The sequence below is a fragment of the Vicia villosa genome, linkage group LG4 (genome assembly GCF_029867415.1).
Source record: "Vicia villosa cultivar HV-30 ecotype Madison, WI linkage group LG4, Vvil1.0, whole genome shotgun sequence".
NCBI lineage: Eukaryota > Viridiplantae > Streptophyta > Magnoliopsida > Fabales > Fabaceae > Vicia > Vicia villosa.
In genome coordinates, this window is record NC_081183.1 from 135,573,751 (window position 1) to 135,592,729 (window position 18,979).

The 18,979-nt window shown below is 35.5% G+C and overlaps 1 long non-coding RNA gene across 1 annotated transcript; it reads right to left on the reverse strand.

Moving 5' to 3' along the window:
- Nucleotides 1–14,674: 14,674 nt before the first annotated feature.
- On the reverse strand, nucleotides 14,675–17,088 carry LOC131599736 (uncharacterized). The gene is made up of 2 exons (XR_009282896.1): nucleotides 16,963–17,088; nucleotides 14,675–14,957 (listed from the first exon to the last, which is right to left on the reverse strand). It is a non-coding gene; the product is annotated as an uncharacterized LOC131599736 (long non-coding RNA).
- Between the last annotated feature and the right edge of the window lie 1,891 nt (nucleotides 17,089–18,979).

Genomic DNA, 18,979 nt, shown 5'->3' on the forward strand with positions numbered 1-18,979 from the left:
TAAAACGACAAATTATGTTCCTCCAATAGAAACACCGCATCCATTCTACCGTGATCCGCATCACAGCCTCGATTTCCACCAATTTACTAAAAAAATCAATTACTACTATTGTAAGGAACTTTAGTACCCTTCTACCAAGAGAAAAATGCCTAGGATATCAGATCCCCAACGATAAAACGGCCATGGAAAGAACACTGAATGTAATAACTCGGTGGTAGAATGGATATATGGGGCATAAATTTGACACTTCTCCCGATGATTTATAAACCAAGCATAATCCTGCAACATGCTCAGCCAATAGTACCCAACTAGAACTATTTTTCTGAATAACGCCTTTCCCCCAATATGACTCCCACATATTCCTTCATGTACTTCTTTCATCACAAGTCTTACTTCCTCCTCGGAAACACAATGCAACAAAAGGGATGACCTTCCCATCTTATAAAGCTGGTTAGCTACCATAAGATATTAAAAAGATATCCTTTAGATACATTAGACTTTGTTTTCTTCATCTAGCATCTTATATTGGGTTAAGTATTGAATGATAGGTAACATCCATCCCTATGCACTCTGCAGCATCATAACTTCTTCAACTTCCGTGCTTGGAGCTTCCAAAGTCTCTGTATCACTGTTCGGTTCAGTTCGGGACCTTTTGTGCTATCCAACCGGGCTAACAGATCGGCCCTAACATTTTCTTCTCTATGAATATGCACAATTTTGAATTATATGAATACTTTAGTGATTTTCAGAACCAGTTTCAAATATTTGGCTAACAAAGGATTCTTTGTTTGATATTCCCCTTTCATCTGACTAGCAATTAGATGTGAATCGGTGCAGACTAATAAATGAGTGACTCCGACCTCTTTGACCAATCTCATACCTGCAATCAGAGCCTCATATTCTGGCTGATTATTGATAGCCTGGATATTAAAACATAGAGAATGCTCTAATGTCATCTTTCATGGACCTTCCAAAACTATCCCCTCTCTGCTACCCTTAAGATTAGAAGAACCGTCCACCAAAAGAATCCATTGACAAGATGATTCTTCAAGAATGGGTGAACTCGGCTTTATTAAAAATTTTGCCAATACTTATGACTTGATTCTACTCCTTGGTGTGAACGTGATATTTTACTTTGACAACTCCATGGCCCAAGCCACCATCGTGCCTGTCAGATACAGTTTCTTCATTATTTGTTTTATCGGATAATTCGTTCTAACCATGATAGGGCGTCCCTGAAAGTAGTGCCTCAACTTTCGGGTAGTGGTAACTACTGAAAGAACCAAGAACTTGATTTTCTGGTAACGAATCTCTGCTCCCTTGAGAATGTTGGTGACAAAGTAAATCGGCCTCTCCCCTTCATCACTATCTTGTACTAATACAGAACTTATAGCTTCATTTGAAACTACCAAGTATAGAATGAGGGAATAATTCTCCTTAGGAAGAACCAGTATTAGTGGTGCTGACAAGAAATGTTTCAATTATGCAAACGCCTTATCGCATTCCTCCGTCCGTTGAAAACTTGATGACTTTTTTAGAACTGTGAAGAAGTAGATATATTTATCACCTGCACAAGACAAAAATTGAGACAAGGCAACCAATCATCCAGTTAACTTCTGACCTTCTTTCATTCAAGATGAACTTCTCATATCAATAATGTAACACCCCTCTAATACCCCGCGACAATTAACAAATATTAATCAGAGTAACATGTAAAGAGGTGCCACAATTCATAAATAAAAGAAAACACACGCTCGGCTTATGTCATGCATTCGCTGAAAACATCTGATTATAACTCACTAAATAAAAATCATGTTTACACAGCGGAATTGAATCATCAAGTCAACATTACATCATTAATGTATCAGACTTCAAACAAAATAAACAAATAGGGTTATAATCAAAGACTCAAACATCGCATTCCTAGTGTTACATCTATCAGAGCATGACACCGACACAACAACTAAACCGACTTATGAGCTAATCCTCACCAAGTCGCGCCGCTATCCTCAATCTGAAAATGACAACAAGTAAGGGTGAGTCTCATCACAGTTAACCAATGTTATTGCATCATAAATAACAATATATCATAGTTATATCCTTTCACCCAATCGTTTCATATTCAGATACATCATCGTCACACATTCACAGACTTCAAGTCATCACATAACACATATTAATCATGTTACAAAAATCATGCATATGTATGAAACTGACACTATGCATGTGGTACCAACATCATCAATGGGAAAACCCACCGACCGATCTATCATCATCCAGATACGGCCCTGCCAGCACAGATTCCACACAATGGGAATCTTGCCCTTCACTGCATCCTCTCGTCATTAGGATACAGCCCTCATCAAATGATTATGAATGCATGCAAACATATATACAACATACTATCATCATCATCATGCTATGAGTGGCATCATCTTATACTCATTTCATCATCACTCATCACCATCATTAACAAGTATGTTCATATATATACAATTGCATCATTCAACAAAATCATATAACAGTAATTCCTACAAATTCATTAGTTTAAAAGTTACACGTCGTCAAACTTTCAAAATAACAAAACAGCAAAATCTGCAGGTCACGCTGGCCATACGTGTACCATACGCGTACCAACAAGGCCAGAATTTCATAAAAACACACACCATACGCGTATCATACGCGTATGAACAGAACCTGTTTCCCACACACAATGTACACATATGCGTACCAGTCAAGCATACGCGTACTAGCCAAAGGCCATACGCGTACCATACGCGTATGAGCAGGAAGTGCATTTTGATGCACATTTGAGTAGCGTACCATACGCGTATCACCCCCTCCCTACGCGTACCATACGCGTATCATACGCAAATGGGCAGCAGTTTACCAAATCTGCAACTTACCCATTCGTCTTCCTCGCGAATTCATCTGTACAGCCTGCGATCAGAGTCTCAAAACCATAAATTTTACATTCTAACAGCGTAGAATTCACCCAATATCAATAGTATATGATTCTACAATCAATTTTACTCATCGTAACCCGAATCTATTCAGTTATTAGGGATTATCATGTCCAAATTCCAATCCAAATGATGAACACAAAATGTAAAATCCAGAATATAGAATCTATTGAATTCAACAATACTCCTAATTCGCACTATTATTCATAATACGATAATAGAGATTAAATGGAGAGTCCTCCCTTACCTTAGCGAAGAGTTCTTGATCTTTGGTCTCTTCCTCTTCAGTTCTCCTTCACGTTCTTCGTGTTCCCAAAACCTTCAGCCTTTCACGTTCTTTCTTTCTTTTCCAAATCCCAATTATTTTATGAAAATAATAATAAATATTTAGTAAAGAGCCTTACTACACTACACCCCCTCTCTTACTATCTCTCACATGGCCCAAATGCCATAAACCATTATTTTTCCATTATTTCCACAAAATCCTTAATAATTCTAATTATTAATTCAATATTCCAATTAAATTAAAATTAAAATTATACAGGTGTTACAAATAACTTCCTGGCATTTATCAGGATTTGCTTCAATTCCTCGGTTTGTCCGCATGAAGGCGAGAAACTTCCCAGCCTACACCCCAAAAGTACATTTATCCGGGTCAAGCTTCATGTTGAACCTCCTTATTAACACGAATGTCTCCTCAAAGTTTTTGACACAGACCTTCTTCTCGGGGTTTTTTACCAGCATATCATCAATGTATATATCTAGATTTCTTCCTATTTATGAAGAAAATACCATATTCATTAATCTCTGATAATTAGCCCCTACGCTTTTAAGACCAAATCACATAACGTTGTATTAATAATCATTTCTATTCGTCATGAATGCCATCTTGGGTACATCTGTAACACCCCTTTTATACCCCAAAATAAATAAGCATATAATCAGAGAATAAGCATGCATATAATTCAAAAGGGTGTCACATCGATGTTTTCAAAAACTAAAAGCTTTTAAAAACCGACATCATTTATCTACAATATATGATACACCTGGTCATTTCAAATAACACTTCTTAATTAATCATATTTTATCCAGAATATGCATTCACAGCGGAAACTACTAAATACTCATGTGTTTCATAAAATGATCCATGTCCCATACCATGATCAAGTCTCAATAATCATATCAACAAAAATTAAAACATAATTCGGAATATTTGGCTTAAGAGCCTATCAAACAACAAGTAATAACATAACAGGTTCTCAAATCAAGCGTAATACATAACGGAATAGAAACATGAGTTCAAATAACTAGTCTACCCAGTGTTACATGGCCAGAGCATCGACTTACTACCTAATCTCCAAAAACTCAGAAGAAACTCCGACTAAGATCACACGCGAACTACTAATTCCAGAACCTGCATGTCGCCAAACGAGGGCAACATTAAAACAGAAGGGTGAGAATACGAATCATTATGAAGAAAGTATAATAAGATACAATGGTTAAATCAACAATTCAAGTAATTAATCACACTATGTATAGCCATGTAGATAATAATAATTGATCGATATTTCACGTGTTATCAAGTATACAACAAGTATAAAGAGTATAATATTTCAATTCCAATATTATATTTTCAATTACGCACACAACCATAATTATCACATATTCACACATTTAATCAAATATGCATTCAAACATCACTCATTTCAATTATCAAGCTCATACACACATCACAACTACATCAACTTCACATAATCAATTATCGCATAATTCTAATGTGACTCAATGCAAGATATGTGACGCTATGCATGTGGTACCGCAATGTGAACCCAATGTTTCACCGCTTTCCGATTCAATATCTAGAATCCAAGCCACGCTTCCGATCCGGACAAGACCAAAGCCCACCAAAATGTAAACATATAGTTTACTGCTTCCGATTCACTCTAGAATCTAAGCCTCGCTTTTGTTTCAAAGCAAACCACCTTTGTTTCAAGGCACACCATGATATGAATGTATGTACAATGTTAATCAAACATATGCAATTAAGATCATCTCTACCATCTTAATATTTAGCATATCACAATAATTCACTCTATGAATTATCCACAATATTGTACACAACATTCTCAACACATACATACCATTCACATATAAAAGGCCAATTAATCAATTACGATTCACAAAGTCCAATTAACACTAGTATCCATATTATCTCATGTCAATTCACATTTACCACATATATATATATATATGAATATACACATTATCAAAACAACATCATTGTCATAGCAATATATTATTCTCAACATAAATATTCGAGCCAAAAATACAATTACGGACAAATTTTCAAAATACCGTAATTTACCGATAAACCGAATAAGTTATCCAAGTCCAAACATAATCTGATTAAATAGACTCATCGCAATTAATTCAATTATTAGTTTAACCAATTAATATCAAACTATATTAATTTAATTCACTTCTATTTCTATTTCATTTCCACTTTCTACCATTCTATATTCAAGACCATTTTTATTGAAAAGAATATCGCGCTAGCTTTCTAACGCTTCGAACGAAGACTCAAACGGAGTTACGGTTCAAAAGATATGAATTGTTAGAGTTTCAACGAAAAAGGAAACACCGACATCATACACTAACAACTCTAAACATGTGAAAATTACGCAAAACAAATAAAAATATGACTCTTAGTAACTCAAAACAACTCTGACAACTTATTTTCAACTCTAACAACTCTATTGACAACTCTAACAACTCTATTCACAATTCTATTAAATTGTTATAATTTATTTATAAAGAATATTTAAATAAAACACAATTTCGGTCGATTCTTAAAAATCACAATTTTAACAAAATAACACCACCATGCTAATCTACTAATTAAACTTAGCTACCCTGTAAATTTTTTATTAAAATCCGGACAACTAATACCGCTTAATTCGGCTATTCGGTAAAACGGAACTGTTTGAATTATATTATACTTTTCTTTTTCTCGCTACAGTAGGTAAATGAATCAAGTTATAATTGGCGCTACAGTATGTGGCTAATAAGACATATGGCATTTGAAACTAAGTGGTATACCCACTTTCTATTGGATTTTTTGCTACAGTAGAAAAGAAGTAGAAAGAACACTGCATATTTTCTCTTCTTTTCCGCTACAGTATGGAACATGATATTGTCGCACGCTCGCGAAAATGAACAGAGTCGCCACCAATATATTTATCCCATAAGGGAAAGGAATATCAGAAAACCTAACAAAGGAAGGAACATGGTCTTGCGACCAGAGAATCTAGGTACGGGAGTCGGTTACGCAAGGGGAAGGTGCTAGCACCCCTCACGCCCATCGTACTCGATGGTATCCACCTATGTTTGTTTCTATCTAAAGGGTGTGTAACTATGTCTATGTCTAAATGCGAATGAATGCAAAATGTAGGGAAAATAAAGAATTGTACTCGCACGGGCCCTACCCCGCTGCCTACGTATCCTTTTCAGGAATCAGAGTTACCGTAGCTCGGCTCACGATTTTCTGTTTGTTTTTGTGTTTTTTAGGTGGGCGGCGTTAACGTTCGCGCTCTTGCACAAGGGGACAGCCTAGGATGCAATGGAGCGGAGATAACTTGCCCTTAGAAAGGAAAAAAAGAGATTGGTTTGTGTCTTTTAGGGTAATTCCATGATGACGAGAACCCACTACAAGGTCTCGCATCACTTCCTTACTTTGTGTTAAATCTGAACATTTATTAGATTTTTTGAAGTGTTTTTGGTTGGTGTTTTTTTTATGGGGATTTTAACTTTGTGACTTAGATCATACCAAAAAGAGTTTTGTTTTGCATATTTAGAGAACGCACATCGAGGCCTACGCCACAATCGTTTCTCTAAATAACGGTTAAGAAATACATCGAGGCTTCACACCTCAATCATTTCTTCTCCGATAAGTAGGAATACAAAAAGGTGTTCTTTTGTGAATATTTAGAGAATGCACATCGAGGCCTACGCCACAATCGTTTCTCTAAATAACGGTTAAGAAATACATCGAGGCTTCACACCTCAACCATTTCTTCTCCGCTAAGTAGGAAAGAACATACATCGAGGCCTACGCCTCAATCATTTCCTTCCTACCATGAAATAAAGCAACGGTATGATCTTCATCGATTTTTATTAAGTATTTTAAAAGTTGAAAAGAAAAAGAAGATGAGAAAGGGAACTATATCTAGATTCTAATCTAAGTTGTCTATACAAGTCTAAATCCTAATATTAACACGGGATAGATTCTGAAGGGAGTCATGAAAAGGTACTAACAAAGATAGGCCTAAAATAAGGCCAAGAATAAGGGCAATAAAATCACACAAGCATCGTACAAAAATGACCATGAAATAGTACAAAATGATTCAAGCATTAGTAAAAATGAAACTAAAAAAACTACTATTCTTATGGGTTTTTTTATAAAAAACTCAAATGTCAAAATTAACCTAAAAGATTTACTATTATTTATGAGTTTTATGAAGGAGAAATTTGTCAAAGTCCAAGAAAATAATAGGGAAAAAATAGCATTTTTATTTACTAAAAGAAAATAGAAAAACTAACTAAGCCTAAATTCTAGTAATTCAAAAAGAATAGAAACAGGGGGTGCATGTTGATTTTAATGGTGTAGGAAGCAATCTGGACGCAGGCCTGGTACAGAAGCCCAATAGGTATTTTTGTTACAGCTTTTTCTTATGCAAAAATGGTGACGCGGGCTCACAGGGGGGGGTGAATCAGCAATTTGGTGAGAGAGGCCCATGGCTATTCTCCATTGTTTCTTATCCAGATTCATTCAGATTCAATTATTATCAAATAAAAATAAAAAAATAAGACACATAATTAGAACGCAATAGAAAGAGGGGCTAGGGTTACCTCAATGCGCTGTTTCAAGTTCTAAAGTCTCATCTCCTTTCTCACGAACGAGGCGAAACGACGGCGACGGTGACGGCGACGGCTTCAACCTTCTCCGGTCGAAAACAAACTCAAACGCGATTGACCTCTCTCTCCTCTCGTTTCATCTGCTTCAGGCTCTCTTATCTCTCTGATCCAATCGAATTGCGTTCCAATCTTGACGCAAGCGTCTTCTCACGAAATCAAACACGAAGAAAGAACCAGTGTAGATGGAGTTCAAAGCTTTTTTTGATCGAAACGCTCCGACGGCAATTCAAAGATGCCGGTACCGAGAAGTTATGGTAAGCATACGCGTTAATCTTTTGCTTCCTCCAACCGATTCACACTTCTTCTTCTTTTTTCGATTTCTGAATGACTTGTTATTGTTGTTTCAGTTGTGTTGAATTGGTGAGGATGAGAGCGAAGATGCGATAAAGATCGAAGTGTTGATGAAGATTGAAGTGTTGATGATGAAGATGATGCAGAAGGTGAAGTGAACAAAAATCGTGGAGGGTGAATGGTAGAATTAGAGGATGGAAACAGAGTGGTGGAGAATTATGGTTGAAAGGTGAGAATGGAGCTGAAAGAGAATGGGAGAGAAGAAGTAGTGAAGATGAAGAATGGGAGTGAGGTGAAGATGGTGATGAAGTGGAAGATGATGGAAGGGAATCGTGGGGGTTCAGAAATGGTGAATGGATTCAGAGAGAGAATCTGAAGGTGATGATTGGATTATATAGAGGTTGAAGGAGCTGAGAGCTTAGTTACAAGAGAAGCAACATGAGCCAATGGATTTGAATTTTCAGTTATCGAAGGAAGGGCCAAGATTCAATCTAAAAGGTTAGTTGATTCTGTTTTTTTTTCTGTTTCAGTTAGTTATGGATTCTGTTATGTTGAGCTGGCAGGTTAGTTAGGAATTGGTTGTAACTGAATCTGTTATGAGGTTATAAGAGCTGGCACTGTTAGTTAATGTTGAAGGTTAAAAAGAAAAACAGTTAGTTGTGAGGTTATATGTTAGATGATTGAATCAGTTAGGAGTTTGTTATGGGGTTATGGATTCAGTTATAGGAAGTTAGAATTGTAACAAAGTTAGTTACATTCTGTTAGTTAGTTAGTATAGTTGGTAGTTAGGGAATGGTTTGAACTGGGGATGTTATGAGTGAGCTGGGAATTCTGTTAAAGGTGCTGAGTTAATTACATCGTGAAATTTTGTTGGTGAATCAAAGTGGGAAAAGGCTAGTTACAGATTGTTAGGTTAGAGTTCGGGAGAAGGGACCGTTAGGATATGTTGGTAATACTCGGAACCGGTTTCTTTGATAATATGCAGGGATGTGTGAGTGATTCTGGGTGATGTTTGTGACTGTATGGGTGAGTGAATGTGAGTATTTGGTATGGCTTTGAATTGATTTCTTTTTGTCATGTATGAGATGGCTTTATATGTATGAAATTTGCTCTAGTTTTGTATGGTTTTGTGAGAACTTTGGTAGTGATGCTGTAGGGATTTGTTATGGTTTTCTGAACATTGAGCAGGTGTTTTGAATGTATGCAAGTGGTTGTTGGTATGGCCGCAGGGACTGTTTCTTATGTTGCAGCCTGTACGAGTTGAATGAGGTAAATGTGTATGTATCTGAATATGGCAGCAACACTGGTTTTGGGCCCTGTATACTGCGAAGTGCTGAGTTGGTAAGTTGGAATTCAAGAACCTGCTGTTGTGGCAACTCAGGGACATTGTTTCCCAACTGTTTGTAACTTTACACTTGCAGATTTTTCATTTGTAACTTTAGCATGTACTGGATCAAGGTATGTTTGTTGGGTAATTGGAACTTGCTGTGAGCTGTACTTGACTCAAAGACCCATTGTTTTCCGTTCTGATGCAATTCTTTCTTGCAGGTTGATTGAGGATCTATTTTGTGTCGAGGAACCAATTCGTTCAGTCACGTGTAAGTGCAGTGTTGTGGGTTTGAATTGGTAGCTGCTGCACATGAAATTGAAGTATGCTTGGCAATGTGGTATACATGAAGACAAGATGATCATGAAGGCAAGGATGACAAAGATAGAACCGTGGCGGTGACAACTTGAAGATTAGGGCAGAGGGATCTAGGAAGTTCTATTGACTTTTTGTATATGTTTTTATATGAACTTTTTAATGTATGTAATGACAATTGAAATGGGGTTTCAAAGTGGGTGGTCCTGAAACATGTAACAAGACACATTGGATTTGTAATGGAATTAAATAATGGCTTTTGGTGTGGAATGTAAATTTGTAGATGTTTTAGAATGCAATGTGGATTTAGGTGAATAGAATGTTTGAAATGTGTTGTGTTAATTTCGCTTGAATGTGATTATGTAGATCTTTTGTGTAAGACTTTTCCCTCTGGTTTTAGTAATGTGCGGCAAATTCGGAATTGTGTATGAAAGTGCATGGACTGGTGGTATGTTGATGTAATGGTAATGATGGTTTGCACTTGAAATGTCTTTGATGTACTGCTAACTACTAACTTCATATGATCATGTTCGCCTCCCATCCTGTTAACTCTTGGACTCAAGAGTAGAACTCCAAATATTCCAAACAAATTTCCTTCTTCAAATTACATATCTCTTTTTCTTGACTTTGAAACGACATTAGCGGCATGATGATGTAACGAATATTGAAGCCATGACACTTTGACTTTGTAAGAAGCTTTCGTCCCTCGAGTAATTAATTCCTCCCACCTTGCACATAATCTCCATGTGTCTTTTCCGCCAATTAATCAATAGCACCTCCAGTTGAACCACTAGGTATTCCCAACCATACTGAGACCAACAAGCGCCTAGGGAAATAAACCCTTTAATCATTGAATTTTGTGGTATATGGATGAAGAATAACTTTGAAGCTTGATGAAGAGGAAAACCCACAATATCCATGAACTGAAACCCTGATTCCATAATCTAGTGCACACAGAAGAACCAGTTGAAACAAGTTTATCTGAAGTAGAAGTCTCAAACCAATAAAGCCCCCAGTCTTTCAAACCTTGATCCCAAAGTCAAGTTATTGATTAATAAATGCATGAGTTATGTTAGATGACCTAATGGGAGGTATGTACATGAGATTATGAGATGCATGAGCCTAAGCCAGACAAAAATTGAAGGGTAGGACAAATTTGGGGTATGACAGATATATATAGCATTCATACTACTTCATAATTTCATTTATTTCAAACAAATTCCAAATTATATTAACACAGTATTTCTATTACCAAATAAATTTCCAATTTCATTTGCAAATACACAATCAAATAACATTTTTATGGGTTTCAATTAACAACAACCTAATCATGTTAATCTACCCATTGAACTAATTATACTAACCCATAATAATAAGGATTCTCCCCCTTACCTCTTCAATGTCTCCTCCAAACCCTAGCTCCTCTTTGTTCTTCCCCTTTCTCTTTTCCCTTTTTTCTTCTTCTTTTCTTTCTCTGTCTCTCTCTATCCGAAAATGAAAAGGAAAAATGAAAGAAAATGTGGCACTCCCTCATATTGACTCTTACTATCATATGCTATATGGGCCTAAATATAACACTCACTATTTACTCCTAACATCATTAAATAAGCCCAATAAAATATATACTATATATTATTTATATTTTAGTTACTAAATTAAATAACACCAATAATTATATAGACACAAATCTACACACCAAGTTAATTAATATAATCAATTATTATACTATCTAACAATCAATTAATTAATTGACACACCAAATAAAGTCAAATAAAATAGTAAAATAAATACCGATAAAATCCTCTAATAACTCAATGTCTCATATTTCCGGTTAAATCTTAATTACACGAAAAATTCTCAAAATGCTAAATATTGACTCATTAATATTTCTAATACTAAAAATATTAAATTTTTCGATTAAATATTGGTCCGCTATCCCTAACTAATACCGACTAAATTGTCCTAAAACACAAAAATTTCAATAAACATCACAAATGACTAAATTAAGCAAATAATTATTAAAAACACCAAATAATATAATTACTAATATAATTAATAAAAATTGGGACGTTACAACTCTCCCCCACTTAGAATATTTTCGTCCTCGAAAATTCAGTCGACATGACCATCTCAACACTGAAACCACACCTACCCTCTCCAGATTCATACCGAAACAAGGTGTTCCACACTTTCGACCATACAAAGCTTCACAAAGCATCATTTCAATAATCGAATGGAATACTATACAAACACTCAATCTTTTCGATGCACAACTTAGCAAGTCTCTCTATCGAATAATCCATTCTCGTTGGAAATAAATGAGCACATTTCGTCAAACTATCCACAACGACCCAAATTGCTCACAATTACTCGATGTCCTTCATCCAAGACTCTCTTATTCAAATCTGAAACATCAGGAATACAAGCTTGATCACGACATCTCATAACACCGTTCTTCTCAATATGAAATTATCACCTTTTCCTTGATTAATCAATGTCATCTTGTCAACTAATTCCAAATCCAATTCCAACCCTCTCTAATCTCGTCAAGAATACTACAAGTAATTTTCAACATAACAAGCTTAACACACGAAATAGTCGCTTCACAACCAAACTCAAATCTCGAAATTGTTTCAACAATCCCAACTCTTGAATCATCAACATAGACATATGCAATGATTTCCTACTCAATGCGTCGGTTACAACATTCGCTTTTCCAGGATGGTAATTCAACCCAAAATCACAATCCTTCGAAATTCCACTCGCCTTGTTTTCCTCATATTCAATTCTTGTAGTCACTACACACCTCAAATCTCGATCCAAACAATAATGCCTCTTAAGTTTCAAAACAGACCCAACGACGGATAACTCTCATTCATACGTCGAATAAATCCTCTCACGAATTCTCAGTTGCCTTAAAGCATAAACCACCACTTGTCAATTTTTCATCAACACACCTCAGCTCAAAATCACATATCCAGGGAAACTCACTTCCTTCACTAAACTCATACTTAGAAAATTGAGCATATAACTTCTTCTCTTTCAACACCGATAACACAATCCTTATATGTTCAACATGATCATCTTGCCTCTTAGAATTAAATCCTCAAGAAATGTTACCTCAGGGAACCTTCTTTCTTCTAAATCGACAAAACAAGCGCAACCTTACGGCTACACACCCAGACGAATGAACCTCTTGTCATATAACACCTCAACTTGACCCTTCAACTTCTTCCTAGTTATTTTACACACTACAAAATTAGTAAGACAAGTCTATCTCGTCCAATTACGACCTCGTCTCCTATCAACAATAGATTAAGGGTGATCAAGTCCTCAATTTGTCGATAGACAGTCGACAATCATAATGAAACATAAACCTTCATTACTAAACTACAATATCATTCCTTCAAATCTTGTATTCAAAACCACCTAAACTACTGAGATCCAAAATCTCTCATGAGGTTACAATTACTCGATTTAACTCCAAACAACTCAAATCAATATTCTCATCAAATTAAACTCACAGAGACAAACTAAGTCAATTTCAAAATCTCTACCAAAAATGCTCAACGGAGAATTCAACACACAAAGAAGTAGAACAAAACTCATAGCAAGAGTATCAATAACCATACTTCTACGCGTAATAGATAAAACAAGATCCAATCTGATAGCACAATCCAAAGAATGAAAGTATGCGTTGCACCATTATCAATAATAAAGCACGTACCTCAAATTAGCTTCTCCTTAGCAGTGGCCTCAGCACCAGACAACGCAAACACTTTTCCTTTCGCTTGCTCCTTCTTTGGCTTGTCACACATGGCACAATTGTGTCCTTGCTCACCACAAATGTAGCAAATCCTACTCGAACCAACTCCACAATCAACAGTTTTGTGACCCATATCGCCACACCTGTAGCACTTAATCGGAGTAGAAGCTCCTCCCCTGCTTGCCTTCTTGCCAAAACCATATTGTTTCCTCATGTCATCATACGATTTCCCATAGAATTGTTCTCTTTCTTGTTTCAATTCCAGATCTCTCACTTCTTTCTTTCCACGCACACTTCTGGAAAATAGTTTTCCAAAAATGCATCACGGAAAAGATTCCAAGTAACTTCAATACCTTCCTCATCAAATCTCCGCACAGTATTACTCCACCAATCCTCGGCTCCTTTCTTCAGCATGTGAGTACCAAATTGTACCTTCTATACATCAGTACAACTCATGACTTGAACTATCTTCTCCATTTCTCTCATCCATGCCTGTGCTTTGTCCGATCCATACATTCCTTCAAAGATCGGCGGGTTGCACCTTTGAAAGTCTCCAAAAGCACGGAACTCATCCTTTCCTCCATAACCGACATTCTCTTGCAGCTCTTGTCCAATCGCACTAGTCCACCTCATCACTGCCTCAACATTAATGTTACCATTCCTTCCTGCAGTCATTGTCCTAAGACATCCAACAACCAAACAGGCAAAACAGTATCGATTGTGTCAGATACACAAATCAAATACAACAGGATTAGACAACATTAACGCCTATTGACCAACTGGTCGACCATGCTCTGATACCACTAATGTAACACCCCTTTTATACCCCAAAATAAATAAGCATATAATCAGAGAATAAGCATGCATATAATTCAAAAGGGTGTCACATCGATGTTTTCAAAAACTAAAAGCTTTTAAAAACCGACATCATTTATCTACAATATATGATACACCTGGTCATTTCAAATAACACTTCTTAATTAATCATATTTTATCCAGAATATGCATTCACAGCGGAAACTACTAAATACTCATGTGTTTCATAAAATGATCCATGTCCCATACCATGATCAAGTCTCAATAATCATATCAACATAAATTAAAACATAATTCGGAATATTTGGCTTAAGAGCCTATCAAACAACAAGTAATAACATAACAGGTTCTCAAATCAAGCGTAATACATAACGGAATAGAAACATGAGTTCAAATAACTAGTCTACCCAGTGTTACATGGCCAGAGCATCGACTTACTACCTAATCTCCAAAAACTCAGAAGAAACTCCGACTAAGATCACACGCGAACTACTAACTCCAGAACCTGCATGTCGCCAAACGAGGGCAACATTAAAACAGAAGGGTGAGAATACGAATCATTATGAAGAAAGTATAATAAGATACAATGGTTAAATCAACAATTCAAGTAATTAATCACACTATGTATAGCCATATAGATAATAATAATTGATCGATATTTCACGTGTTATCAAGTATACAACAAGTATAAAGAGTATAATATTTCAATTCCAATATTATATTCTCAATTACGCACACAACCATAATTATCACATATTCACACATTTAATCAAATATGCATTCAAACATCACTCATTTCAATTATCAAGCTCATACACACATCACAACTACATCAACTTCACATAATCAATTATCGCATAATTCTAATGTGACTCAATGCAAGATATGTGACGCTATGCATGTGGTACCGCAATGTGAACCCAATGTTTCACCGCTTTCCGATTCAATATCTAGAATCCAAGCCACGCTTCCGATCCGGACAAGACCAAAGCCCACCAAAATGTAAACATATAGTTTACTGCTTCCGATTCACTCTAGAATCTAAGCCTCGCTTTTGTTTCAAAGCAAACCACCTTTGTTTCAAGGCACACCATGATATGAATGTATGTACAATGTTAATCAAACATATGCAATTAAGATCATCTCTACCATCTTAATATTTAGCATATCACAATAATTCACTCTATGAATTATCCACAATATTGTACACAACATTCTCAACACATACATACCATTCACATATAAAAGGCCAATTAATCAATTACGATTCACAAAGTCCAATTAACACTAGTATCCATATTATCTCATGTCAATTCACATTTACCACATATATATATATATATATATGAATATACACATTATCAAAACAACATCATTGTCATAGCAATATATTATTCTCAACATAAATATTCGAGCCAAAAATACAATTACGGACAAATTTTCAAAATACCGTAATTTACCGATAAACCGAATAAGTTATCCAAGTCCAAACATAATCTGATTAAATAGACTCATCGCAATTAATTCAATTATTAGTTTAACCAATTAATATCAAACTATATTAATTTAATTCACTTCTATTTCTATTTCATTTCCACTTTCTACCATTCTATATTCAAGACCATTTTTATTGAAAAGAATATCGCGCTAGCTTTCTAACGCTTCGAACGAAGACTCAAACGGAGTTACGGTTCAAAAGATATGAATTGTTAGAGTTTCAACGAAAAAGGAAACACCGACATCATACACTAACAACTCTAAACATGTCAAAATTACGCAAAACAAATAAAAATATGACTCTTAATAACTCAAAACAACTCTGACAACTTATTTTCAACTCTAACAACTCTATTGACAACTCTAACAACTCTATTCACAATTCTATTAAATTGTTATAATTTATTTATAAAGAATATTTAAATAAAACACAATTTCGGTCGATTCTTAAAAATCACAATTTTAACAAAATAACACCACCATGCTAATCTACTAATTAAACTTAGCTACCCTGTAAATTTTTTATTAAAATCCGGACAACTAATTATACCGCTTAATTCGGCTATTCGGTAAAACGGAACTGTTTGAATTATATTATACTTTTCTTTTTCTCGCTACAGTAGGTAAATGAATCAAGTTATAATTGGCGCTACAGTATGTGGCTAATAAGACATATGGCATTTGAAACTAAGTGGTATACCCACTTTCTATTGGATTTTTTGCTACAGTAGAAAAGAAGTAGAAAGAACACTGCATATTTTCTCTTCTTTTCCGCTACAGTATGGAACATGATATATATAGCATTCATACTACTTCATAATTTCATTTATTTCAAACAAATTCCAAATTATATTAACACAGTATTTCTATTACCAAATAAATTTCCAATTTCATTTGCAAATACACAATCAAATAACATTTTTATGGGTTTCAATTAACAACAACCTAATCATGTTAATCTACCCATTGAACTAATTATACTAACCCATAATAATAAGGATTCTCCCCCTTACCTCTTCAATGTCTCCTCCAAACCTTAGCTCCTCTTTGTTCTTCCCCTTTCTCTTTTCCCTTTTTTCTTCTTCTTTTCTTTCTCTGTCTCTCTCTATCCGAAAATGAAAAGGAAAAATGAAAGAAAATGTGGCACTCCCTCATATTGACTTTTACTATCATATGCTATATGGGCCTAAATATAACACTCACTATTTACTCCTAACATCATTAAATAAGCCCAATAAAATATATACTATATATTATTTATATTTTAGTTACTAAATTAAATAACACCAATAATTATATAGACACAAATCTACACACCAAGTTAATTAATATAATCAATTATTATACTATCTAACAATCAATTAATTAATTGACACACCAAATAAAGTCAAATAAAATAGTAAAATAAATACCGATAAAATCCTCTAATAACTCAATGTCTCATATTTCCGGTCAAATCTTAATTACACGAAAAATTCTCAAAATGCTAAATATTGACTCATTAATATTTCTAATACTAAAAATATTAAATTTTTCGATTAAATATTGGTCCGCTATCCCTAAATAATACCGACTAAATTGTCCTAAAACACAAAAATTTCAATAAACATCACAAATGACTAAATTAAGCAAATAATTATTAAAAACACCAAATAATATAATTACTAATATAATTAATAAAAATCGGGATGTTACAACATCCACCAGGTTCATAGCCAGAGTAAGCATCCATGAAACTGAGCAAGCGGAACCCGGGTGCGCCATCATTGAGCCTCTCAATGTGCAACAATGAATAGAGATCCTTTGGACAAGCCTTGTTGAGATGAGTGAAATCCACGCACTTGCGCCACTTCGAGGATAGATCTAAGGACAATTGATGACATATAATACCTGGATCAATTATTGGCATATATGAAGGTTTCCAAGCAAAAATATTTATATTATCCTTTAATATTTTGATGATGTCGGCCTCTTCTTCCTGAGATAAGCCTGAAACAATTTGAGCGGTATGGAAATCTTCGAAACTAATTTGCACCTTTTTTAATTCCCCTATGGGGGTTACACTGTCATTAGTCGGGTCCTCTCGAGGGTCTAGGTCGACTAGGTTCACCTTGAGTGGGTTATCACTTGTCAGTGAATCCTGCTGCACTTTCTTCTTTAATTTCAGATTATTTTTGTAGCATTTACTTGCCAAACCCTAATACCCTTTATCACACCCATCCGCCCATCATCCAGAGGATATTTTAGGGTGAGATAAAGAGTAGATAATGTTGATGAGCATTGAACTCTGGTCTTCCAATAATAATGTTGTAAAAAGAAGATGCATTCACGATCAAATATCTTACTTTAATTCCCTTTAGCTATCCCCACTGCCAAATATAGTCGTGACCAACAAATGGCCCAACACTTGTACCTGCTCACCAGAGAAACTAACTAGGGTGCCCTTGAAAGGTAGTAACTCGGTTATATTTATATTCATTCCTTTGAATGCATCCCAATATAAAATTCCTGTGGAGCTACCTGGATTAATTAGTACCCGCTTAACACTCCAATCATGAATATGCACCTTTATTACCATAGGTTAATTCTCATACGCCAACACTCCTTCTACGTCCTTTATGGAAAAATGATAGTGGTTGACCTTTCCCCTGCTTCTGAAAGAAACTTTTGAGAAACCTTCATTACTGATCGAGCATATCTCTTTTTGGCTGAGCTAGTTTCTCCTCCTCCAGTGAAACCTCACGAGATAGTGTTGAGCATATGGTGTGTCACTCTCGTTTCTCACACCTCTTCGACGCTCTTCCCTTTTTTAAGTAATGATTCTCTGCGCCAGGCGCTCTCCGAGGAGGGCTTATCTTCCCATGTGGTCCTCCAGTATCCTTTACACAGGATAACAAATGACCTCTTTGGATCAGGATTTCAATTTCTTTCTTTAAATAATGGCAATCATCGGTGTGATGTCTTTGAATCCGATGATAGAAGCACCAAACACTTTCGTCCTTCCCCATTACGGAATTGACCCCTTTTGGG